Source organism: Peromyscus eremicus, chromosome 10 (genome assembly GCF_949786415.1).
Source record: "Peromyscus eremicus chromosome 10, PerEre_H2_v1, whole genome shotgun sequence".
In the NCBI taxonomy this organism is placed as follows: Eukaryota; Metazoa; Chordata; class Mammalia; order Rodentia; family Cricetidae; genus Peromyscus; species Peromyscus eremicus.
This window is the reverse complement of record NC_081426.1, coordinates 11,363,330-11,390,041: the sequence shown is the minus strand read 5'-3', so window position 1 is coordinate 11,390,041 and position 26,712 is coordinate 11,363,330. Positions and strand designations below refer to the sequence as shown.

Sequence of the window (26,712 nt, the reverse complement as noted above, 5' to 3'; positions counted from 1 at the left end):
GCACTTGGGAGGCAGAGCCAGGCAGATCTCTGTGAGTTCGAGGCCAGCCTGGTCTACAGAGAAAGATCCAGGACAGTTACCAAAACTACACAGAGAGACCCTGTTTGGAAAAACCAAAATAAGGGAAAAAAGGGTGTGTGGGGATACTTTTTAAAATCTAAGTTTTTACTGTTTCACTCTGTGCGTACCCACATGTAAGTGCAGGTGCCTTCAGAGGATCAGAGGCACTGGAGCACCCTAGAGCTGGAGGTCACATGTGGATATGAGCTGCCGGATTTGGGTGCTGGAATCAAATGCTGGTCCTCTTAACTGCTGAATTATCTCTCCAGCCCCGTATTTTTTAATTATGTGTATAAGGGTTTGTGTGGGGTTTCTACACATGACTCCAGGTGCCCACTGAAGCCAGAAGAGGACGTTGAACTCAGGTCAGATCCTCTTCAGCAACAGTACATGCTCTTAACCGCTGAGCCGTCTCTCCAGTTCCCTCTCTCTCAAACTATTTTTAAAAGTCTTTGGAGCCAGCCGGTGGCGGCGGTGGCGCACGCCTTTAATCCCAGCACTCGGGAGGCAGAGGCAGGTGGATCTCTGTGAGTTCGAGGCCAGCCTGGGCTACGGACCAAGATCCAGGACAGCTAGGATTGTTATACAGAGAAACCATGTCTCGAAAAGAAGTAAGAAAATGTCTTTGGTGAGTTCTTTCTGTGGGGCTTGGGTTTCAGAGACGTGTGGACGAAGGTGGTTCTGTGCTTTCTTGCTGGTAGGGACACTTTCTGAGTGGGCTGAAGGAAGCCTCAGGAGAGCTGCTGTGGTGACCTGAGGACCCAGGTGGGACTTCCGTTTCAGAGGAGTGCCACAGTGGCCCCCTGTACATCTGTCCAGCAGCTCATCCCTCCCGTCCCCCAGCAGCCCCTAGATGTCATGTGAATGGCTGATACACATCATGTGGGGAGGTAGACGGCGAGGTCCTGAACAACAGCTGTGGATGATGCACCTTGGCAAAGCCATGCCCCGCTCAGCAGACATGCTCAAGCCTTCATTCCCAGAGACAGAGAAATTGGGTGTTCTCTGTGAGGGTAACGGTTAGCTTATCTCTAGGTGGTGGGATCTGGGGTGCTGTGTTCTCTTGCACTGCTTAGCTATAAATATAATTCTTCCATGTACAAGGGATGAAGGGCTTTATACATGTTAGACTGGTACCCTACCATTGAGATGCACCTCAACTTCTCAGCTCTAGTTTTGATTTTTGTTTGTTTTTTTTTTTCTGGGGTTTTGTTTGTTTGTTTGTTTTTGAGACAGGGTTTCTCTGTGTAGTTTTGGTGCCTGTCCTGGATCTCACTCTGTAGACCAGGCTGGCCTCGAACTCACAGAGATCCGCCTGTCTCTGCCTCCCGAGTGCTGGGATTAAAGGCGTGTGCCACCACCTCCTGGCGGGGTGGGCAATGCCTCATCTCGAAGAGCGAAGATCGAAGCCCCACTTTCTCCTTTCTGTGGTGCTTGCAGAGCCTCTGTGGCCCACAGGAGGCCGGAAGGCAAGCCTGGGGAGAGCGAGAGCCCATGCCCTTGTGTGCTGCCTGGGTGGCTGTTTTTATTGCTGTAGGTAGGTACTCACTAAACCCTGGGTGACTGAGCCTGGAGTTTATTCCTGTCACCGGTCTAATTCTGCAAGGCTGAGAAGGAGCTCCAGGCTCTGGGGGGTACAATAAGCTGCTATTTGGGACCCACCCATTTCTCCACCAAGAAGATGTGGTGCTTGGAAGCCAAGGCTTGGGGGCCCACAGCAGGAAGGAGATTGAGCGGGGGAGCTGGGGTCCTGAAGAGGAGGCTGGTTGACTGCACAGAGCCTGCCCTGCCCTGCCCTGCCCTGCCCTGCCCTGCCCTGCCCTGCCCTGCCCTGCCCTGCCTTGCAGAGGTGGAGTGGGTTGGCTCTAACCAGGATTGTGCTACAGAATAAAGGATGGAGCCCTGGCCAGGCAGAAAGTGCGCAGGGGCCCGGGCTGGCGGCTGCCCTGCCCTGGGTGCAACTTACCCGCGACAGTAGCGCCTCCACTCTGCCTTGTGATGGCAATAAAATGAGAACTTCATCAGCACATAACTGCTCTCCAAATGCTGCGAGTATCCCAGGCCTACGGCAGTCGCCCTAGAGAGCACTGACTCCTCCCCAAAGGACCCCTCCGCAGCCGGGTTCCCATTCTGACATGGCGGGGGCTATCTGTGGATTTATTCACCGAGAGAAAGTGGGAGCATAGCTTGTGTGCGGACGCCTGCAGGGCACTTTGTATACCTCGTGTCGTTTACCAGAAGGGGACGTTGAGCAACACACAGAGACAATATGGTTGAGCCCACGACCACACAGCAGGATGAGTGAGGAGCCCCGCCATGCTAAAGCTCGCCTCCACCTGTCTGCGCCTTCCATTTTTGTTTTGCACTCTGGAATTTTCCATTCCATTTGTTGAATGCCACTTGTAAAGAGTCTGCCTGATGCATCTTGAGCAGGAATGTGCTAAATGGCACTATATGCAAGCTGGCTTCTCCCACATTTTGGTCACATAAAATGCCACGCCTTCCCATAATTATGAGACATTCTTCTTTGGATATTTGTGGCAGGGAAAGGAAGCTCTTAGGGCAGCTGTACCCTGTGGGTTAGGAACTGTGCCATGGTGAGACCCAGGGCCGGCACTGTTGGAAGAGTGTCACAACCAGACCCCGTGGAAACCTTAGACCCTCTCACATGCCTGAGAAACTTACCAGGCACATGGAAGGGGAAAGACCATGAAATAACCGAGTGCTGAGTACATGTCACTAAACACGGCTGTAATGAACTCAGGAGTTCAGAGACGCTGACTGGACCGGGCTTCCCCCAGCATCAAGGGGCAGGAGCACTGTGTCCAAGGCCACTTGCCACTTACATATCTGTTCAGCGGCTGCGGCAGAAGTGGGAAATCCAAAATCTACCCAAACCACTTCCTTTTATTCTGCCGCCCACCCCCATGTTGGGGATGGAAACCCCGTCTCAGGCAAGCATCCCAGAGCTGTGTTCCCAGTCATTCCAGTGGCTTATAGATAGCCTTTTATAATAAATACTTTGTAAATTCTCTTTAATATCTCACATGAAACTCATAGATTTTATGACCTGCATATACACCTTAAAAAGAGTTCATGTGGAAAAAAAACCCAAAACATCAGGAGCACAGGCAGGCAGACCTCTGAGTTTGAGGCTAGCCTGGTCTACAGAGCAAGTTCCAGGACAGCCAGGGCTACACAGGGCTACAACCTTGTCTCAAAGAACAAAACAGGACAAGCAGTTCATAGGATTCCTCAGCCAGAGCTTCTCCAGCTGGGATGGGTGTTTGGGGACTGCCCGCGAATCGCTGGGCTCATTAGCATCCCAGGCCCTTGAGATGCCAACAACATCTGCCTCTAGGTGTGGCAACAAAGAATGTCTCCTGAGACTGCCAAGTGTCCAAGGGGGAGGAAAGACAGGACACCCCTACTTGGGAACCACTCTTCTGACACAAAGGATAAGAGAAGATAATGTATAATAAAGGAGCATGTGTTTCAAAATAAAAGCCCACACGCACAGCTGCACAGGAGGTCACATTGTGCCTGTTCTGCTGGTAATGACTGATTCAGATAGAAGGATGACGATCAGGAGCTCTCTGTAAAAGAACAGAAAAGATGGCATTCACTGAACAGAAGCTCCTCCTCTGCTTGAGACCCTGGTGAATGCCAGAAATAGCAGGAAGACGATCACTGTACACAGTGTCTTCCTATACACACATATCCGTAATAAAGAATAATTAGGCCGGAAATAGTGGCGCACACCTTCAATCCCAGCACTCAGAGGCAGAGGCAGGTGGATCTCTGTGAGTTCAAGGCCAGCCTGGTCTACAGAGTGAGATCCAGAACAGCCAGGGCTATGCAGAGAAAGTCTGTCTCAAAAAACCAAAAGCAAAAACAAAAAAGAATAATTTAAAAGGTAGGCACAGTAAGAAATCAACAATAACTAATAATAAAATTAAATATTATACTAAAAATTATTTTAAAACATATGACTTGTTTATTCCTATGATTTTCCACTATTTTAGACCACAGATGACCACAGGAAACTGAAGCCACTGATACAAAAGAAACGGGGAACAACAGACCAATGCAAACTATAGACAAAATCAGAGTGAGCTGGGCTTCCTTCTGAGTCTCAGCATCAGGATACTTGCTTCCTTGTTTTGTGACCTGGGATAAGAGTGTTACACTAGAGGCCAGAGAGATGGCTCAGCAGTTAAGAGCACTGAATAATCTTCCAGAGGACCTGGGTTCAGTTCCCAGCACCCACATGGCTTGTTCTTTTTTTTTGTTTTGTTTTGTTTTGTTTTTCAAGACAAGGTTTCTCTGTGTAACAGTCCTGGCTGTTCTGGAACTCTCTTTGTAGACCAGGCTGGCCTTGAACTCACTGAGATCCGCCTGCCTCTGCCTCCCAGCGCCACCACCGCTGGGCCACATGGCTGTTCTTAAGGGGCTGGAGAGACGGCTCAGCAGTTAAGAGCACCTGCTGCTCTTCCGGAGGACCCGAGTTCAGCTCCCAGCATGGGTGGCTCACAGCTGCCTGTAACTCCAGCTCCAGGGGATCTGATGCCCTCTCCTGTCCCCCACCCCACATGGCATAAACACATACACATAAGTAAAAATAAAAATAAAATTTTCATATTAGTGAAAATCTTCAGCACTTAAGAACTGGAAGGTAGATTAGAGGCCTGAGACGTAGAGGGCAAGCTACGGAAGCTGCAGGGGCCTGGTCTGCCCAGTCGTTTGGAAGCGGGCGGCCGGAGGGAAGATGGTTTACATCTGGAATGGACAAGTATTGGACAGCCGGAATCAGTCCCGGTGGAGATTGTCTTATAACAGACTTCTTCTGGGGAATAGCAGAATTTGTGGTTGTTGTTGCTTTTTTTTTGTTTTTTCAAAACTCTGCTTCAGCAAGATGTGAAAAAAAGAAGAGGCTATGGAAGCTCATCCGATTCCAGATATGATGATGGAAGAGGGCCACCAGGAAACCCTCCACGAAGAAGAACGGGTCGAATCAGTCATCTTCAAGGCCCCAGCCCTCCTCCAATGGCTGGCAGATGAGGAAGGTAAATGTCTGCTCTGTGGAGCAGAGGACTAGACATGCACATGTGTAGAAGGAAACCATCAAGAAGAGGTGAAGAGCGGCTTATGCAGGACAAGATGGTGTATGTCTAAACAAGGACTGCTCTGTGTCCTCACAGATAAATGAGGTCGTGCTGGGAATTCCCTCTGCAGGATCTGGCCTGACTGACGTGCAGTTAGATGAATGTACAGGTTTGTCTCCTTACCTTTTTTGTATAGTATTAATATAGTTTTAATAAGTGAATATTTCTAGGTTGTAAAACTTGATTCTTCATCTTTGTGTGATTAAACCCCAAGTCTCTGATCTGGAAGAAATAAAGGATATGTATTTAGTTCTGGAAAAAAAAAAAAAAAAAAAAGAACTGGAAGGTAGGTGTGATGGCACAGGCCCATAGCCCAGTGCTTGGCAGAGAAGATCATGAGTTTGAGCTAGATAATGGGACTCTCTCCATTAGAAGCAAAGAGATACACAGAAAAAGAACTTGGAGACACTTTCTATGAGAGATGAAGGAGAGGACGACGAGACAGCAACTAGGTGGTGTTGAAGACCATCTCAAAAATGTCGTTTTTAATGTGTCTGAGGTTCTGCCTGTGTGTAGTTATGTGCACCACATGGCTGCAGTGCCTGAGGAGGCCAGAAGAGGGCATCAGATTCTCCTGAACAGGCCTTAGGAATAGTACAATCTAGATGTCCTGTGATGCAAGGTTAAGTACATGTGCAATATACAGAATACATATAACAGTTATAAAAGCATTAATGAAGTTATTTATGTCTGCTCGCTTACATTTAGTTCAAATTCTGTTCAAAGAAACCTCAGATCTCTGGTGTACACTTTCATTGTACCGTTGCTGCCCTGCTGTACTGAAATCCTTTTTTTGGAAAGCTAGCAATTAGAAATGTTGAAGACATGGTGTAAGCAACTAGCTGCACAGCGTAAGTAAGTTACTCCATTATTATAAGGTAATCATTTCTTTCCTTAAGGTCCCTATAAGAGACATTCCTCTAAATTACAGGCTTTTCAAGTACCTTCTCGAGACTTTTAGAATTGTGTTCTTAGTATTGCTGACTTACAGCCATAGTGAGTTTAGTCTAGGGGACAGTTGAAAGTGATATATTGGTATGCCTATAAGTATGTATTGGGGAGGCTAGCTAGGAGGACTGCTTTGAGTTTGAGGCCAGCCTGGTCTGCTTAGCAATACCCTGGTAGGGCTAGCTCACACACTGCAAGACATCTAGCACCTTTTCTGTTCTTTTATTTATTTATTTTTATTTTTACTTATTTATTGATTTTGAGGTCTCACTATTTGGCCCTGGCTGTCCTGGAACTCACTAGGTAAGCGAGGCTGGCTTTAAACTCATATCTGCCCGCCTCTGCCTGCCCAGTGATGGCGTTAAAGGCGTGCACCGCCATGCTTGGCATCTCCCCTGTTCTTGGTGCCAGTGGTGTTACCAACCAAAATCCATACCTGCCAATTTCCAAAATGCGAGCTCCGGGCTACCACAGCTCTTGTATGACCGTGTCCCCGACCCATGACCACATTGTCAGTCTTTTAGATGGACACAGACTGAGGTCCTCATGCAGGCTGGGATTTGGAATACAGCAGAGGGGTTCTAGTGTCCCAACTACTGCTCTTCTCTTTCTGACCTTCCTGTGCAGTTCTGATGGAGCAGAACTCATTCGGTGAACTGCTCAGAGTGTGGGGTTAACAGCTGTTGAGTTCCCGATGTGTCAGACTTCACAGTTACCCGTGAGGTAGATGCTAGTATTAGCCCCACACAGAGATATGTAAACTGGGCTGCAAAAAAGAACATCTGGGTTGTGGGTCAACGATAGAGCAGGTGCCTAGCACGGGACTGGCCTGGGGTTCCACCCCAGCACCACACACACACAAAGCACATTTTATAATATGGTAGGTGTTGACTATAGTGTCTCAGTGTTAGAGCACTGGCCTGATGCGCACGAGGCTCCGGGTTCACCATCAGCAATGTAGAACTTCATTTATCCAGAGGTTATCCAGATCTGGTACATGTACATTACGTCCAGGCCCAGCTGCCCCACAGCCGGAGCATTTGGAAGGAAGGAACAGTTGTTTAGAAATTTGTCTTAAAGGCTGTGAAACACCCACTTGTGAAGGAAATGCTGAGGTGACTTCATCACCCACAGACTGGCAAACAGGTTTCCTGTAGCTGTCACCTTCAGCTGACTGGTAGTGACTGTCCCGGGAAAGACTTTTAAGACAAATCCGTGAGAGTCAGGATCTCACTAATAAGTCCTGTCTGTCTGTCTAGGAAGAGAACACGTGATGGTCCTATGTTGTGAATTTATTGTCCCTAGGCTGGAAGTCCAAATCGTACACTTAAGAAGAGATCTCAAAACTGGAAATAAAAGCAGGAAGAATTCTCAGCGGTGTTAACACACAGCTAACATGTGCCTGTGATCCTAGCACTTGGGGAGATGAAGAGAAGAGAATCTGGAGTTCAAGGTTATCTTCAGCCTCCAGTTGGAGGACAGCCTGGGCTAGACAAGACCTGGTCACTCACAAAAATAAACAACAATATAGCTAGTCTGTGAGGCCTAAATTTACCGGAAAACTCACCTCCTCCAAGTACCCTTCTTGTGTAGCCATAGAAACTCTGAGGTGGGAAGGACCCTGGAGATGACTTGCATGTGTTCACCTTAGAAGAAATCAGAAAAACAGGAACAGAAACAAGAAGGAATTTCTGGCGGTGAATTCTAAGTTCACCAGAAAAGCCAGTTCCTCAGAATATTCCACGCACGGTCTCGTGGAACCTGAGGCCCAGAGGGGCATTTAAGATTATTTGGGCCCTGGCTTTCACATTTGGCTTGCAGAAGAACATCTGGGGGAACTTTTGAAAATTCCAGATTCCAATGTCTGGGTTTTGAGTCAGGAGTTCTGGGGTAGGCCCAGGAATCACGGGGTTGCGCCCCTCCCTGTCCCCTACACTTTCTGATATGCAGACAAAATTGAGAACTACAAATCTGGTCAAAGTCTGTCATCTGAAGGTAAGGAAATGAAGACTTAGAGCAGATGGACGTTGTCCCGGGGACACAATTATTTGGCGGTAAGGAAAATTCTGTCTCACGGGGGTGATGCCATACCCTTATATCCCTAGAGGTGGTAGCTCTGGAGTCCAGGCCCCCGTGGGTAGCCTCTGTCTTTGTGGCCCTTTCTGTAAAGCTGACTTTCAAGCTAAGCACGGAGAAGCCTCTTGAGGTGGCCATTTTCCTGCTTCTCTACCCCTGGCATTTCTAGAGTGGCCTGAATGACATCTTTGGGGGGCCACTGGTATATTATGTGGGTTCTGTGTGTGTGTGTGTGTGTGTGTGTGTGTGTGTGTGTGTGTGTGTGTATACACACACGTGCTCACGCGCGCGCGCGCGCGCACCCCATGCCACGAGGTGCACTATATGATCGGCTCGTCGCTGCTGGCCCTCCACGGCACTGCAAACAACAGTGAGATCTCAACCGACCTCAACTTCAGCTGTGAGGTAACTGGACAAAGGAAGAGGAGAGTGAAGCTCTCACTTGGGGGATGCCGTGCACAATCCTCTCAACAAGTGGAAGGAGATGTTAGCCCGTTTCCAGATGAGGAGAGTGGCTCTGAGAAATTGGCAGCTTGTGTAAGGCCCCGCAGCTAGCTACGGCCAAGTGAGAAAGGGCCAAGCCGGTTCTCTGTGTCCCAGTTCTCTGCTGCTCCTCCTAAAGTGCCCTGTCCAGCCTCTTAAAGGACAAGCCTGCCCCACAGTGGCTGGCTAGTTGCCCGGAAAAGGCAGCGGTCATGCACTGGGGACACCTGAGCCCACACTGATCGGTACCAGATGCCTGTTCAGCATCTCTGACGCCTGAGCCATCCAAATGGGGGACAGTCCACGGAATAAGTGGCCTTTGTTCTCCAAACATTTCAGGGTGGCAAAAGACACAGAAAGAAGCAATGGTGTCATCCTGTGGTAGTGCACATGCTTGAGGCCCTGTGTGTCATGCTGAGCGCAGAAAAAGCCGGGGCGCTCATGTGCACAGATCCATGCGATGTGTGGGATGAGTAAATGTTTGTTGTTGTTGTTGGTTTGGCTGTTGGTTTGTTTGTTTGTTTTTAAGACAGCGTTTCTCTGTGTAATAGCCCCGGCGTGGTTCAACGTGGCCTCTGCTTCCCAGAGTGCTGGGATTAAAGACATGAGCCACTGGGACCAGGTGTTCCTTCTAGAATTAACCTTTAAAAAGGGTGGGGTTTTCAAAACTATCCTGGTCTACAAAGTGAGTTCTAGGCCAGCCAGGACTACATGGTGAGACCCTGAATGGAGAGGTGGGGGGCAGAAGGTAAGTGGTAACGATTCCAGGCACCCGAGAGCCTGCAGGCCACAGATGAAGAAACAGCTCGGAAGTGTGGGGTAAAGCCGTGGCTGCAGTGGCTGCAGTGGCTGCAGGGATCCGTGTTTCCCGGAAGACACTGCAGAGTACGGAGTAGTGGTGGCCCAGAGGCAGAGTGGAGGAACTGGCAGGCAGTGGGGAGACCTCTCCCTGGATGAAGTCTACTGGATCTCCTCCCTACTCATTTCTAGACAGTCTGTGCTCAGTTCTCACAGCTGGGCCACCGAGCACACCGGGTCACAGCATCTTACAGGGAAACACTGTGCACCCGAAGCGGCCTCGTCTCCTCGAGTTCCCTCAGGAACTCTCTAAACTCCACACCTGGTGACTTCTGTGGAAAAACAAGAGATTTTCAACATCACTGGTTGAGGGTTGGAGAGGTGGCTCAGTGCTTAAGAGCACTGGCTGTTCTTCCAGAGAACCCAGGTTTCCCTTCCCAGCACCCACATGGCAGCTCACAACTGTAACTCAAGTTCCAGTGGATCCGACATCTTCATACAGGCATACATGCAGGCAAAACACCAAACTAATGTATACGCATGCACACACACACACACACACACACACACACACACACACACACCCCAGTCACTAGTTGACAGCACTGTTGTAGGACACTTTAAAAAGGGAAGAATGAAAAATCAAATCAATCAATCAATAAGGAAGAAGACAACACTCCACCATCGCATCTGCCTTAGGAAGTACAGCCGAGATCTTTAAAGAACCGGCCCTCGGCCTTCAGGCAACCTTTGTGGTCTCCTGAAAACAACTACCACAGAGCAACATGAACTACCTAGTAGAGGAGATAAGGCGTTCCCTCCCCTAAGTCAACTTACATATATGAAGTTTCAAACGTGTTTACACAAAATGAAACTAGCATTGTCATGAACTGATTATTTTTTCTTTTTGTTCACTATCATATTTGGTTTGACATATCAATTTTAAAATGTACAACAAATGTATTAAAAAAAAAACAAAACCAAAGAAATGGCCTGGCTCCCGTGTGGCCTGGGCCCTGGGCCCCTCCCTAGGGGAGCTGCACAAGGCAAACTCTCCCAACAGCAACATACCATCTCAGTCTGTGATCCTGTGCATGTCTGGCATTGACAGAATCTAGCAGCCTATGAAATGTCTCCATCACGCCAACTTTTAAAGATGTGTTTGATTCAGTCACCCAATGGCCTAAGACATCAAAAACAAGTCTGGGTGTGGTGGCACACGCCCACAATCCCAGCATTTGGGAGGTAGAGACATAAAGGTAAGAGGATTAGGAGTTCAAGATCTGCCTGAGCTAATAAGCCCCTGCCTCAAGTTAAAAAAAAAAAATGGGGGTGGTGATATGGCTCAGCAGGGTGAAGTATCTGCCACACAGGCTTGAGGAACTGAGTTCAATCCCCAGAACCCACATAAAGATGGAAAAAGGATCAAGTCCACGAAGCTTTCCTCTAACCCCTATATGCACACAGTGCCACACATGTACCACCATCCATCCAGCATGCATACACATACTAATGCTTTTAGAAGATGTTGCAGGATCTGTGGTCTGCTGGAACATGGGGGCAGGGGGTGCTGGGTGTCCTGCAGACCTAGGGCTACAGGATCTCCATGACACAGGGCAGTGACGGATGTCCAGGAAGTCCCAGTGAGGGCCCAGCTTCAAGGGTGCAGCAGAGACCAGGGACCTCGAACCAGACCAGTGATTCTTTGCGATGAACGCCTGCATGTAAAAATGTACGGATAGAGAGATTTACTGACTCACTGCGTCACACTGCAGCTTCCGGGATGAGATTTTCCCTTCCTTCTTTTTTTTCCTTTTTTCTTTTAAATTTTATTTTGCTTTATTTTGTGGGGGGAGGGAGATGGGTGGGGTTGGGAGGCATGATGTGAAAGACATAAAGAATAAATAAAAAGAAAGTTGAAAACAAAACAAAATAACAACGACAATAAAAAGATATTGGAGGGCTGGAGAGATGGCTCAGTGGTTAAGAGCACTGACTGCTCTTCCAGAGGTCCTGGGTTCAGCTCCCAGCACTCACATAGCAGCTCACAACTGTCTGTAACTCCTGTTCCAGGGGATCTGACACCCTCCTACAGACATACATGCAGGCAAAACACTAATGTACATAAAATTAAAATAATAAATTAAAAAACTGTCACTCAACAAATATAAAAAAAAAAAAAAAGGCCTTGGAAAGGTCCATCTTGTTAAGTCTCAAACCCTGGGACAAACAGCTGAGGCGCCCATTTAACATATCACTGGCTGCCAGGTTCTCCCAGCATCCCTCAGTCCCCACCTGTTACAGGCCGGGCTGCCCTTCCCCCAGACTCTTCCCCATATAATCCAGCCATTTTGGTTACCCGACACTTTGTACCTTTGCCCTCTTGGCCGATGCACCTCATTCCCCCCTCTCCCCTCTTCCCCTCCCCCTCCCCACAGGGCCCAGCTCATGGTCATGTCCACTCTGGATTCTGCTGATGTCTCTGCCTCAGGCTATGCTCTCCCTTTATCTACAGTAAACTTCTCCTCCACCATACCTAGGAGCAGTCAGGCCCTTCCTTTTTCTTTCTTTTTTTCATTCACATCTTTTAAAATTTTTGTTGGTTGTTTCTTTGGGTTTGTTTTGTTTTGTGTTTTTTCAAGACAGGGTTTCTCTGTGTAGCCCTGGCTGTCCTGGAACTCATTCCACAGACCAGGCTGGCCTCGAACTCAGATCCTCCTGTCTCAGCCTCCGGAGTGCCGAAATTAAAAGTGTGCCCCACCACCACCACCTGGCTTTAATTTTTATTTACTTATTTATTGAAACAGATCCCATTACGAAGCCCTAACTGCCCTCAGCCTCACAGAGATCTACCTCCTGACTGCTGGGATTAGCAGTGTTCGCCATCACACCCGGCTTCTGAAGCACCCACCTTTGTATTTGGCAATCCACAGATGCCACAACGTGGTGGTAAAACCTGGGATCCCTGCATCCAGGAGCCAAGGCAGGATAGGAGAAAAGGGGACAGACAGACGGACCAGGGATACATCGCAGTTGGTAGAACAGATATGCATGCAGGAAGGCCTGGGTTCAATCCCCAGAACCACAAAAATAAATACTAGGGCCAATAAAATGGCTCAATGGGAAAAGGCATCTGTTGCCAAGCCCAAGGACCAGAGTTCAACCCCAGGGACCCACACGGTGGAAGAAGAGAACTGACTTCTGCAAGTTATCCTCTGCCAGGTGCTTCATGGAGTGCAGGTGCCCACACACTCTAAATAAACAGTAAGTAATAAATAAATGTAGCGGATGTTTTTTAAAAATTAGAGAATGGGCCGAAATGAGAAAGTCACCGTGCACCAGACAGTCCAGTCACTCTAAACAAGCGCCACACTCGAGAGATCCGGGTTTGCCCTTTTCAAAGATGGGTATATTCACTAGGGGCAGCGGCACACGTCTTTAAAGTCGGCGTTTACAGATGGGAACAGATGGAGCCAGAACTGCGCCCGGGCTCCCCAACACTCTCTTGTCCCACCGCTCCCCTCCACAGTCTTTGGGGCTCTGCTTCCTCTCTCTGTCTTTCAAAGTTCCATCAGTCGCGGGGTCTGTCTTGACCCTGCCTCTCACTCAGAGGCCTCAGGAAGAGCCCTTTTCTTCTGAGTGCCTTAATTTGACTTAGTATGTGGCAAGCTCAGGCCTGGGTGGTTGGTGTCGGAGGGTGGGGGACAGCTGAAAGGTACTTTGATATGAAGCACCTTATAAGCGCTCACTCTTACGTGTTTTAGTAAGCCTAGCCTGGGGAGAAAGTCAGGCGGACACCCTGAGAACAAGCAAGTGGCCCGCTAGCCGCAGGTGTGGAGAGCCGGGATGCTGGCCACATCTGGGTCCTTACAGGGTGTGGCCTTGTCCTGCCAGATGTTCGTTCCAGTCTGTTAACTCTCCACTCACGTCAGGGAGGGAAGTTGGGGAGATCATGGCAGCTAAGTTAACGGTGGCCACTGGAATCCTGCAGGCCCTTAAGGAGAACACTTGGGGAGAAAACATTTAATTGCCTCAATCAAAAACTTTCCTAGCCCGAGGGTGGGGGGGTTGGGAGGTTGGGGGGGTGGCACACACCTTTAATCCCAGCATTTGGGAGGCAGAAGCAGGCAGATCTCTGTGAGTTCAAGGCCATTCTGGTCTAAAAAGCAAGTTCCAGGATAGCCACGGCTGTTACACAGAGAAGCCCTGTCTGGAAAAAAAGAAAAACAAAAAACAAAAACTTGCCTGTGCCTGTGTGTGGGACTCATGGAGGATGCTGTCTTAGTTGGGGTTCCTATTGCTGTGCCTGTGTGTGTGGGACTCATGGAGGATGCTGTCTTAGGGTTACCTTGCTGTGATGAAACACTGTGACCAAAAGCAATTTGGGGAGGACAAGGTTTGCTTCACTCACAGTTCCACTTCCAAAGCAGTGAGGGCAGGAACTCACGCAGGGCAGGATCCTGGAGGCGGGAGCTGATGCAGAGGCCATGGAGGGTACTGCTTATGGCTTGCTCCTTGTGGCTTGTCAGCCTGCTTTCTTATAGAACCCAGGACCACCAGCCCAGGGATGACATCACCCACCATGGGCTGGGCCCTCCCCCATCAATCACTAATTAAGAAAATGCCTTCCCGTGGCTGGAGAGGTGGCTCATTGGTTAAGAGCACTGGCTACTCTCCCAGAGGTCCTGAGTTAAATTCCCAACATCCACATGATGGTCACAACTGTCTTTGACTGTAGTCTGATGGAATCCAATGGCTTTTTCTGGTGTGCATACACGCATACAAAACACCCACATACATAAAATACAGACATAAATAAATCTACAAAAAAAAGAAAGAAAAACAAAAAACAAACAAACAAAAAACAAAAAAAAAACCAAACACCTTCCAGCTGGATCTAATGGAGGCATTTCCTCAACTAAGGCTCCCTCCTCTCTGACGCCCCTCTAGCTTGTGGTGAGCAAGGTTTCAGGGCTGCCTTCAGTGGGGACCTCCCATTAGAAGGCCTCTCCAGAGGCTGTATTGTGCAAGAGAACATTGCCCCGCGGGAAGCGGTAACCGTGCTCCTACACAGAGTGGCTGTGTTAGTGCCCGGCTGACGGCTCCAGGACAGTCTCCCTCATCCCTTCCTCATCCCTGTGAACAGAAATGCTGTTTAAAATGGCTGTGTTGCTTACAGGAGCCCAGATCTGCTCCACTGTCCCTGCTGCATCGGGAGCTCATGATTAGTGGTTGGCCTATCTCTAAAAGCCCTGAGGAGCAAGGGGCAGGAAGGAAGGAAGGAAGGATGTGTAGGATAAACAGAACAAAGCAAACCCAAAAATAAGCAGCAGGAGAGTGCTTCAGACATACAAGAGTCTGCAAGGCCACAAGCTCCTGGGGGAGCTGGGGTCAGTACCTGGATTAAACGTTTTCTCATACAATGGAAACACCAAGCAAAAAGCAGCTGGGGGTGGGGAAGGACTTGGTTTAAGTCTCGGAACAGATTTCTCTTAGGTTTTTCAATATTTAGACACTGTTTTGGTTTTTTTTTTTTTTTTTTTTTTTTTTTTTTTTTTTTTGAGACAGGATTTCTCTGTGTAACAGCTCTGGCTGTCCTGGAACTCACTCTGTAGACCAGGCTGGTCTCAAACTCACAGAGATCTGCCTGCATCTGCCTCTGAAGTGCTAGAATTAAAGGTGTGCGCCACCACTGCCCGGCTTTAGACACTGTTTTAAAATGTATACAGTAAGAGCCGGGCATGACGGCATATACCTTTAGTAACGGGCAGGAGGCTCTCTGTGAGTTCAAAGCCAGCCTGGTCTACACGGTGAGTCCCAAGAAGAAGCAAAACTAGCTAAGGTCCAGGGCCTGGCACTTGGTGCTCAATAAACGGTGACCATTACAGCTTCTACCATATCCCGTTGCTCTTACTGTTTCCAGTATGATGCCTTCGATGACCTCCAGAGGCCCTGCTGAAAATTCAAGATGTACTCTGGCCTCCAAAAGGCAGAAAATCAAGAAGGGAGAACCCTTTCTCCAAAGGAATTTGAAACAAAAGTGCTTTAAACAGATGAGACTAGTGTTAAGTTTCAAACCCGGGGACGGATGGCTGAGGTGCCTATTTAACATAACAAAGCGGACCTGGCCTCCAGGTCCTCCCAGCATCCCTTGGTCCCTATCTGTTACTGCCCAGGGGTTGGACTGCCCTTCCCCCAGACTCTTCCCTATGTAATCCAGACATTTTGGTCACAGACACCCCTTCCCCTCGTTACCTCTATCCCCCTTGGCTGCTGCACCTGGTCCCCCCCTCTCCCCTCTCCCTCCCCCGCTCCCCACACGGCCCAGCTCAGTGTGGTCGTGTCCACTCTGGACTCTGCCCATGTCTCTCCTCAGGCTCTGCTCTCTCTCCCTTTAGCTACAGTAAACCTTCTCCTCCACATACCTAGGAGCACTCAGGTCCGTCCTTTCTGTCACAGAAGCACACAACTCCACAATTATACAACTCTGACAAACACCATGTTCCCAAGCACACAGTAGAGCACCCTGGAGAGCAAACAGGGCCGTCCTGAGTTTCTGATGGATGAATATTAGGAGGAAAGCCTTTTGCCTCCATTCTCTTAGAAAACTCTCAATTAAGTGAAAGCTTTGGCTGGTTATAAAAACAAACCCAAATGTTATCATGGAGTTGGCAGCTAAATTCTTACAAAATTGCCCTTGTTTCGGATCCATGGCCTTCTAACAACAAAGGCCCCCTTCTCAGACTGCTGCCTCTATTTCTGGAAGTGAATACAGTTGTTTGTGTTGTAATGAGCACCCCAAGAGATTCTCGGGCACCTCTGAATGTGGGGCACACTGGCCTGAATCCTGCTGGAAGGGCGAAGAGGACGGAGGTAGGGCTAGATCTTTGTCTAACTGGAAATCCTTTACGGCGACACTGTCAGAAGTCCAAGATATCTGGGGTAAATGCTTTCCCCGTTTCTCTCCCATAAATCAGGGGATATTCTTGGCAGGCTCCGCTCCTCTGCAGGGGCAGGAGGTGCAGCTGTGAGTCCCGGGAAGGGTCTCTCTCTCCCCCTTTCCTGCTTGCTTTCCTGCTTCCCACAGACGCAGTTCATCCCTGTCGACCTCACAGCTAATTCTTTTAGCAGACAGCTCCAGATCGGAAGGAATCGGTGCATCCTGGGAGGTGGTAACGATGATGGAAGGTGGTAGGGAAGTCCCTCCTCCTGGATGGAAAGTTTACTAGGTAGCAAACTGTTCCTAAGAGTTTGAGGCACTGCTTAGCACTGCATTTTAACCTAACAGCCGAGGGACAGCAGAGCGCTGAGGGGTTTGCCATCTGGGTCGCATTTAAGTTTTTCAAGTGATTCGGTGGTGGAAGTGGCCGGGAAGCACATAAATCCAAACCTCTCTGGACTCTTCAAGCACGGGGATTCCATTACACGAATCGCTCCTTTCACAGACATTCAACAAATCTACAACGCAATGAAAGGAAGAGAACTTCCATTCAGAAGGTTCCCGTCTGAATGAGTCCTGAAGCCTCTCACAAGCTGGAGAGTTTTTGGTGGTTCACATCACATGTCTGACTTCATTCAATGGCATGAACAAGTAAAAATATTGAAGGCATAAAGAAATATACGAAGTAGAAAAGAGATGGATTTCAACCAGCTCTCCTGAGGTGGTAGTATTAATCAAAACTAAAGAAACATGGAATTTTCATCCCCTTTGAAGAATAGTAACAGACACATAACCACCTGTAATCCCAGGACTCAGGAGCCGAGGCAGGAGGAGCACCGTCACTTGGAGGCCAATGTAGGATGCACAGAGAGATGTTGTCTCAAAAGAAAAAAAAAAAAAAAAAAAAAAAAAAACAGGAAAAAGAGAAAGAAGAAAAGAAAGAAAGAAAGAAAGAAAGAAAGAAAGAAAGAAAGAAAGAAAGAAAGAAAGAAAGAAAGAGAAAGAAAGGAAGGAAGGGCTGGAGAGATGGTTCGGTGGTTAAGGGTGCTTGCTGCTCTTCCAGAAGACCCAAGTTTTAGTGCAGCACTCATGTTGGGCAGCTCACAACTGTCTGGAACTCTAGCTCGAGGAGATACAATGCTTCTTCTTCTGGCTTCTGAGGTCACCCACACACATTTGGCATAAACACACACACACACACACACACACACACACACACACACACACACTCACGGAAAGAGCACACGCAAGAGAACCACACATACTATCATATGTAAAAATAAATACAAGAAAAACAAGTAAAAATAAAGCAAAATATATAGACTAAAGAAAAGAACAGCTTAAATCAGATGAGTTTTTCTTTACACCCATACCTCATGTATTTCAATAAGTAATCAGTGAACAGCCTTACCCAAATGTGCACTATTTTCTGTGCTGTTCACTTGACTTTGTGGTTGTCATTTGAAGTGATCGATGCACAAGACCCTAGGTTTGATCTCTAGTACTGCACAACTAAACAAATTCAATGTTTGGGCTACTGAAATGAACAAATAAACACTCACTTCTGGACAAATTTCAGGACATATGAGCTTCTAAATAGCGGATAACCATGTTAGGCAAAAGTGTTTAAAAGGCTCTGTTGGGTTTGGAGAGATGGCTCAGAGGTTAAGAACACTGACTGCTCTTCCAGAGGTCCTGAGTTCAATTCCCAGCAACCACATGGTGGTTCACAACCATCCGTAATCAGATCTGGTGCCCTCTTCTGGCCTGCAGGCATACATGCTGTATACATAATAAATAAATAAATCTTAAAAAAAAATAAAAAAATAAAAGGCTCTGTGGTGTGTGTATGGTCTAGAATAACATGGTGTATTTCAGAAAAGCCTCCAGGACGGCAAAACAGTCAGAGGACGATGTGGGGCCTGTGCCTGCAATGCCAGCCCTCAGGAGGGCAAGGCAGGGAGACTGGAGGACAGCCTGGGCTAGCAGGGAGACTGGAGGACAGCCTGGGCTAGCAGGGAGACCCTGACACTACTGACAAACAAAACCCTCTAAGAAAACACACCCAACGTGAATGAAAATACACACACTATCTGGACAGACTCAGAGCTCATCTGTGTGGGCCGTATAAATAGGTTCAGAAGAGGAAAATTACTTCTTTTTATCCAGAGGAGCCATTAAACTGATCGTCAGAGAAGGGTCCCAACTGAAAATAGGCACCTTGTTCATGTGCGTAGCTGCAGCTGGTTACTTTTCCTACACATTTAACACCTAATACATAGAAAATATGGAAAAACACGTTTATGGTCTACAGTTATTCATGCTAAGGTACAGCTGGCTCTCTGTAGCTGAGGGTCAGTAGCAACCGCAGACGAAAACTGCATACTGACAGAAAGAGGGTTTTCTCATTCCCTTAACAGTGCACGGTAATGACCATTTGCAAAAGGTTTTCAGTGCACCAATGGGTGTGCCGATACTGCCACACTGACATAAAACGCTGAGCATCTGTGGGAATGGGTCTATCCACTAACATATGGGTGACCCACCAGGGCAATACCCTCTCTCCCCCAGCCATCCATTTCAATAGCTCCTCAGCTAGGGGTGGGGCCTTGTGAACCCCTTCCTATCCATGCTGGAATGTTGATGGCTTGATCTTGCGAAGGTGAGCACACACTGTGAGCTCAACAACCATATTGAGTCCAGAAGTCAGCAGTTCACAGCGTTCTTCCCCATTTCTGGCTCTTATGCTGCCCATAATTTGTCAATTTCATTAGTTAAAGGTACTACAGTTTCTGCTGGATCCATTCCTGCTAATTGAATTGATGAAGTCCTAATTTTCCTTTTAAAATCAAATCAGAAGTCTTTCCCACATGTCTTTAATTTCTTACTATGTTTATTTGATAGAAATAGCTATTCCAATATAATCTCTTCCCTCTACATTAATATTCCTGTAGGGGAATGCGTCGGGGGTAAAATGACCAGAATCCACATGATCCACATGTCCTTTCTGAAATTTCTTTTCCACCGAAGCCAATTCTCTCTCAGCTTCAGCTGATAATTCTCTTGGACTATTTCAGTCCTTGTCACCATCTAAGGTTTTGAACAAATTACTCAGTTCATGATTTTTTTACCCCAATAGTGGGCCATAGATTGGAAATATCTCCTAGCAATCTTTGAAAGTCATTAAGAGTCCGTAATAGATCTCTCCTAATTTGCACCTTTTGGGGTCTAGTTTTTTATAGACCTATTTTATATCCTAAATAATTAATAGAATCTCCTCTTTGTATTTTTTCAGGAGCAATCTGTAATCCCCAACAAGGCAAATTTTTCTTTACTTCTTCATACAGTCTTTCTAAAGTATGTACATTTGAATCAGCTAGTAAGATGTTGTCCATGTAATGGTAAACCATAGATTGAAGAAATTGCTTATGTATTACTTCCAACGGCTGTTGTACAAAATACTGGCACAGGGTGGAGCTGTTCAACATTCCCTGTGGGAGAACCTTCCAGTGATATCTTAACAGGCTGAGAATTATTATATGTAGGCACTGTTGAAGGCAAATTTTTCTGTCTTTTCCTTGTGAAGATATAGTGAAGAAACAGTTTTTTAAATCAATAAACATTCTTTAGGTAACAGAAGGCAGAGGAATTCCAGGTTGTAGAAATGAAATGAAACTTTATTTTTGCTGAGCCAGGGACTGAACCTATGGCTTCATGCTTCCTAAGCAAGACTCACTGGGCTACTGATCCAATGCAAGCATGGAATTCTAAATTTGAGAAGTATCTGCCTCAATTCCAACTCAACTTCCAAAATAAACCATCATAAGGCATTCAAGCATGGGGAAATAGTTTAGCAACCTGGGACTCCACTTGCTTGAACTATGCACGTACCTTTCTTTTAATAATGCACATGGCAGACTGAGACGTCTACCTGCAGGTACTGTGTACACGCATCCCATTCCAATATACTTATTAACCTGTTAGCAAAGTAAGACCCTCAGTGTTACAATTTAAGCAGTGGAAGATACCTTGCAGATTGGAGCCAAGGAATGCCACAAAGTCACACCATGCAACAAATCTCACTTGAGAGGTTTATTGGGGGAGAGGAGTATGCAGGGGCTACTTCTGAGTGAGAGTAGAAGGGGGGAATAGAGGGGGAAGAGAAGGCAAGGGCTATTGGAAGGGATGTAGCACACATGCATAGGGAGGATGCGCAACTCATGACAGTGGCAATGTGTTGCTTTTTGGTGGCTGCTGTTGCTAGGTTACTGAAGGTAGGCTTATGGGTGGGGTTTTCCAACATCCCTCCCTCGTATTTATTATAGAAGGTAAGGAAATATTTAGGTGTGGCAGGCATGGGGGACATGACTGCTCCCTGTTGTCCGGGGATATCCGCATCTTCGGGGCACTGCTAATCCTCACTGTCAGAGCATTTTTGGTAGTCATGAGCCTTCGGCTCTGTGGCTAGCAGTTGGTAGTCCTGTAACAATAACTGAATAATTGTTTGGTTAGATTTTTTTTTTTATTTTGTCATTGGAAAAACAGAGAAGAAATTGATAAAGCAGGGTACAATTAGCAAAAGCAGGAAAATGAGAAAGAGAGGGGTCAGGAAGGGAAGTATCCACTACCATATGGAACTCTCAAAGGTCCAGGGGCTGGAGGCATCAAGTTGTTCCTTATGTTTTTGTGGGTCTGTCTGAAGTTGTTGGATTTTTTTTTTTTTTTTTTTTTTTGGTTTTTCGAGACAGGGTTTCTCTGTGTAGCTTTGCGCCTCTCCTGGAACTCACTTGGTAGCTCAGGCTGGCCTCGAACTCACAGAGATCCGCCTGGCTCTGCCTCCCGAGTGCTGGGATTAAAGGCGTGTGCCACCACCGCCCGGCTGGATTTTGTTTTTTACTGTACCAGACTGGGTGACATAGAAGCAGCACTCCTCTTGGAGGAAGAGGCAAAGAGCACCTTTTTCATTTGTAGGAAGATCTAGTCCTGGTTGGTTTTGGAGAACCAGTGCTGCCCAGGAGTCCATTTGTCCTTGAAGGGTGAGGATGGGTTGGGCCGCCTGCTGGAGGTCCTGGATGAACTGGGAAGAAGTCTGATGAGACAGTCAAGTCAGGGACAGGGTTGGCCCTGCTGTCCTGGCGGTGACACCTCAGTTACTCCTGCAACAGCCAGAAGGGGCAAGAGTGGAACCCCCCTTTATTACGTGGGGCGGCTCTGGAGGCCCCAACCAGAACCGGCAGGGGTTCTTCTCCGTGTGTCACCCCAATGTGGGTTCACAAACTCCTCACCAGCCAGCAGGTAGGCAGTGGGAGACTTGAGTACCCAAAGACTCAAGGTGTTATGGACAGTAGGGCACTGGGGCTGAGGTGGGGTGTGGAGGGTGAAGGTTTTGTTGCAGTCTAAGAGATTTCATGCCCCTACAAAATGTGTCCCAGGTGACTTAAAGCAGTTTGCCATGCCAGAGGGTGACATAAAAAAGTTAGGGTGTCGTGGCATCACTGGGCTCAGGGCAGTTGGTGAATGGAAAGACTGTAAGGGGCAGTTGTGAGCTAGGCCCAGGTTGGGTGACATTAAGGTGTAGATAAACGGTCTTATTAATAAAGAAACACAGAAACAATTGCAGAGTTAAAAGCCAAGAGGTCAGAGCTAGAAACCTTACCCTTCACTGTCGCTGTTGTCCTTCCCCTCGGAAAGAGACCTACTTCCTGTGTGTCTGTCTTTTTTATAGAGTTTCTGTTCTGCCTTCTCATTGGTTGTAAACCCAACCACATGACATCCTAGTCACTGCCCGTCTGTACAGACCTCCAGGTCTTCTATGGTTGGTATTGAGATTAAAGGCATGTGTCTCCAATGCTAGCTGTATCCTTGAACACACAGAGATCTACCTAGCTCTGCCTACCAAGTGCTGGGATTAAAGGTGTGCGCCACCAATGCCCAGCTTTTGCTATGGCTTGCTAATAGCCCTGACCCCCGGGGAACTTTATTTATTAACATACAAATCACATTTTAGTACAAATAAAATATCACCATATTAAGGAGCCAGCAGGCCAAGGTCAGAGTCTGAAGCAGGAGATGAAGTGGCAGAGGTGTGTTATTTAGGAGAGGGAATGTTAAAGACGTTATGACCTTGAGGAATGTTGACTCACGCCCCCTACTCCCCCTATTTCCAAAGGTTGAGTAATAGGGGTACATTTTCTTTGGATTTTAATCATGCTACTGGGTGCCAGCCAGGGGTTGAAGAAATGGTAGAGTTTACCAACAATGCCCATTTACCACCTGGGATTCAGAGGCCCCAGATGTAGAGGTAAAGGGCCCCATCGTGTTGGCAGAGGAGGGAATCAGAGCGATGATACACATGTGGCAGGTGGTATTGGCAAGACCGTATGGACAGCCTCCATGTCTGTGTGGCCACTCTTTACAATAGTCTGTCTGGTCACAGAAGAAGCAAATGAAAAGGTAAGGAAATGAAGGAGGAGGGGTGACGGGAATTCTAATTGGTTCCTCACAGGCTGCTATGGAACAATTTCCCAGCCCTATTTGGAGGGACTACTTGTTATAAGCGAGGGTCTCTTGAATCGCATATATAAGAGCTATCCTGGACAGAATCGGACAAGAGGGAAGGGAGAAAAGTCTATGTCCAATCCAGTAGTCGAGCATGGCTCCCAGGGTGAAGCCTCATTTTTCTGAAACTGGGGACAAGGTGCTTGATCTTGGTGTCCTCTGAAACTGAAGGGAGGAAGGCCCTGTTGGGGTTGATGTGTAGGAAGGGAAATTTTCTGGAGGAGGAGGAGGAATAAAGGGCTTGGGGTGGGATAGGTGAACCCAGTGAGGGAGACACTGGGGCTTAGTGGCTGTGGGTTTACAAGCATTACCTCCAAGGGACCCTGCCATTTAGGGGGAAGGGGTGAGGGATGTTGGTCCAGAGTGCAGAGAAGGACCTGATCTCCGATGTTGACTGGGGACAGACAGGTGCTGCATGGCCAGGGTAGGCAGTAGTCAAGTTCCACAGGAGAGAGTGGAGATGACAGAGTAGGGGAGTGAGTATTGATCAGGGAGAGGTGAGGAGAAAGAGTGGGGATCAAAACCAGTCGTCCACACGTGAGCTCCAGTGGCGAGATGGAAAGAGGTTGCTTGGGGAGAGCCCAGAGCCTGAGAAGAGCCAGTGGTAGGTCTTTCTTTCTTTTTTGTTCTTTCCCTGAGACAGGGTTTTCTGTGTAGCTTTGGAGTATGACCTGGAACTCACTCTATATACCAGGCTGTCCTTGAACTCACAGGTATCGGCCTGCCTCTGCTGGGATTAAAGGTGTGCGCCACCACTGCCCAGCCAGTGGCAAGACCAATCCAGGTGAAGTTCCTGTGACATTTTGACAAGGGTGTTTTGTTTTTTTTAATTAAAAAAATTTTTTTATATGCATTGGTGTTTGACCTACATGTCTTTGTGAGGGCGTTGGATCCACTGGAACTTGAGTTATAGACAGTTGTGAGCTGCCATATGGGGCTAGGAATTGAACCCAGGTCCTCTTAAAGAGCAGCCAGTGCTCTTAATTGCTGAGCCATCTCTCCAGCTCCGACAAGGGCATTTTTAAAGGAGTGTTAGTTTGTTCTATCTTTCCTGAGGATTGGGGATGGTATGGGATATGGAAATGCCAAGGGATGTTGAGGGCTTTAAATAGATAGGATTTGGGAAACCTGGGAGGTGAATTCAGGGCCACTGTCTGAATGGAGGGAGGAGAGGATTCCAAAGTGGGAAATGATCTCCCGGAGGAGGAGGTAGGAGACTGTCTGAGCCCTTTTGTTGGTGATGGGAAATGCCTCTACCCACCCTGAGAATGTGTCCCCCAAGATCAGAAGGTACCTAATGCCTTTGACTGTGGGCATGTGGGTAAAGTCAAGTTGCCTGTCAGTTCCCGAGAGGGAGCCTTTGGCCTGGTGGGTAGGAAAAGGGAGAATGTGGTATCGGGAGTTGGTGCCTGACATTTGACAGATTTTACAAGAGGCAGTAATAGCCCTTAAGAAATGCAAATCCTGGGCTGGAGAGATGGCTCAGAGGTTAAGAGCACTGGCTGCTCTTCCAGAGGTCCTGAGTTCAATTCCTACTATCCACAGGGTGGCTCACAATCATCTATACTGAGATCTGATGCCCTCTTCTGGCATGTAGGCATACATACAGGCAGAACTCTGTATATATAATAAATAAATCTAAAAAAGAAATGCAAATCCTCAAGGGTGGGCTGCAGGTGGGCTTGGCTGTAGATAGGACAGAATTTGTTCTGTCAGGGGGTGACAGTGGGTTGTGGGTTGCAGTGCAAGGATGTCCTGCAGTGAGTAAAATGGATCTGGGCCTCCGAGGGCTGCAGCTCTAGCCACCTGGTCAGCTTGGTTATTTCCCTTAGAGATGATGGAATTGTCAGTCTAGTGGGACTGGCAGAATTCCTATAGCTGTGGGGAGATGGGAGGCTTTTAGCATAGCCATGATTTGGTCTCAGTTGGTTTCTGGTCCTCCTTTTAAGTAGTCCGAGCTCTTTCCAGATGGCAGCATGGGACAGGAGGATATGAAAAGCATATTTGGAGTCTGTGTAAACATTCAGGGATTGCCCTTATGCCAATTGGAAGGCACGGGTGAGAGCTATTAGTTCAGCCTGTTGATTAGTGGTGTGGTCAGGAAGGGCCTGTGCCTCAACCACCTCAGCGTCTGACACTATGGCACAGTCTGCTTTTCAGGCTCCCTCGTATAAAAAGAAGCTGCTGTCTGTGTACCAGGGATAGATGGCCTGAGGCAATGTGCCGTCTTGTATGTGCCAGGGATGGGGCAGTAGTTCCTCTGGGGTTTCAATGCAAGAATGAGATGGAGTGGTCTGTGTTTGGGTGGGAAGATTTGAGATACTGAGGGTGTGCAAGATTAGAAAGTGAGTGTGGCATCTTCCACTAGCGCCACCTGGAGGGAAAGAACCCAGGAAGGAGGTTGAGTCTGTAAGACTTTCTAAGTTAAGGGGTGAGACAGGTTGTGGGGGGAGAAGATAGTGGTGGGTGACCCAAAGGTTAGTTTTTTGGATTCTCGAATGAGGAGCTCAGCAGCTGCTAAGGTATGTGTGGAAGGTGCCCATCCCTGGGTGGTGAAGTCTAGTTTTTTTGTTTTTTGTTTTTTGTTTTTGTTTTTTTTTTGGGGGGGGGTTTCGAGACAGGGTTTCTTTGTGTAGCTTTGCGCCTCTCCTGGAACTCACTTGGTAGCCCAGGCTGGCCTCGAACTCACAGAGATCCACTTGGCTCTGCCTCCCGAGTGCTGGGATTAAAGGCGTGCGCCACCACCGCCCGGCGAGGTCTAGTTTTTTTGACAGGTATGCCACAGGTACAAAGGAAGGTCAAAGTTGGTGGCCTAGGACCCTGAGGGCATATCCTTCTTTTTCTGCTACACAGAGGGAGAGGGGATGGGTTAGGTCTGGAGATGTAGTGCCAGGGCCTGGAGGAGGGCTTGCTGGACCTTCTTAAAGGGCTTGATAATGGGTGTAAGAAGGGGTTCATGTGAGGAGGCAAGGGCTGCTTCACATAGGGGGTGGGAAAGGAGGGAAAACGGGGGATCCAGGAATATAAGAAGCCAGCTAGTCCTAGGAATGCTAAATCTCTTTGGTGGAGGGGACTGAGGACTGGATTACATGTTTTCTACCCAAGGAAATGGCTTTGTGGGTTGGGGTAATGGTTAGTCCCAAGCAGGTGACCTGAGGAGTGGACAGTTGGACCTTGGAAGGTGAAATTCTATAGCCCCGGCTGGACAAGAAATTTAGAAGAGCAGAAATGTTAATTTGGGGCAGAGGAGGTCGTTTACATACTATGTGAATTTATATTTGGGAAGAGACAGAGAGTAGGTCAGAAGCCAGGGCCTGGCCAAATAGGTGTGGGCTGTCCCAGAACTCCTGGGGTAGGACAGTCCAGGTGAAGGCAAAGATGTTTTGTGACTGGGTGTTGAGGGAAATGGAGAAAGTGTCCTTGAGATCCAGGTCTGAAAAATGGGATGTAGTGGGGGATAGTGGAAAGGAGCATGTAAGGGTTAGCCACAACAGGGTAGAGCGGGACCACTGCAGAATTGCTGAGCTGGAGATCTTGAACTAGGCAGTAGGTCCCACTGGTTTTTTTTTTTTTTTTAAAGATTTATTTATTTATTTATTAATTATGTATACAGTGTTCTGCTTGCACGCATCCCTGTGGGCCAGAAGAGGGCACCAGATCTCATTACAGATGGTAGTGAGCCAC

At 47.8% G+C, this 26,712-nt stretch overlaps 1 pseudogene; it reads left to right on the top strand.

Moving 5' to 3' along the window:
* The first annotated feature begins 4,828 nt into the window (after positions 1–4,828).
* On the top strand, positions 4,829–5,310 carry LOC131920740 (selenoprotein K-like; annotated as a pseudogene).
* The last annotated feature ends 21,402 nt before the right edge of the window (positions 5,311–26,712 follow it).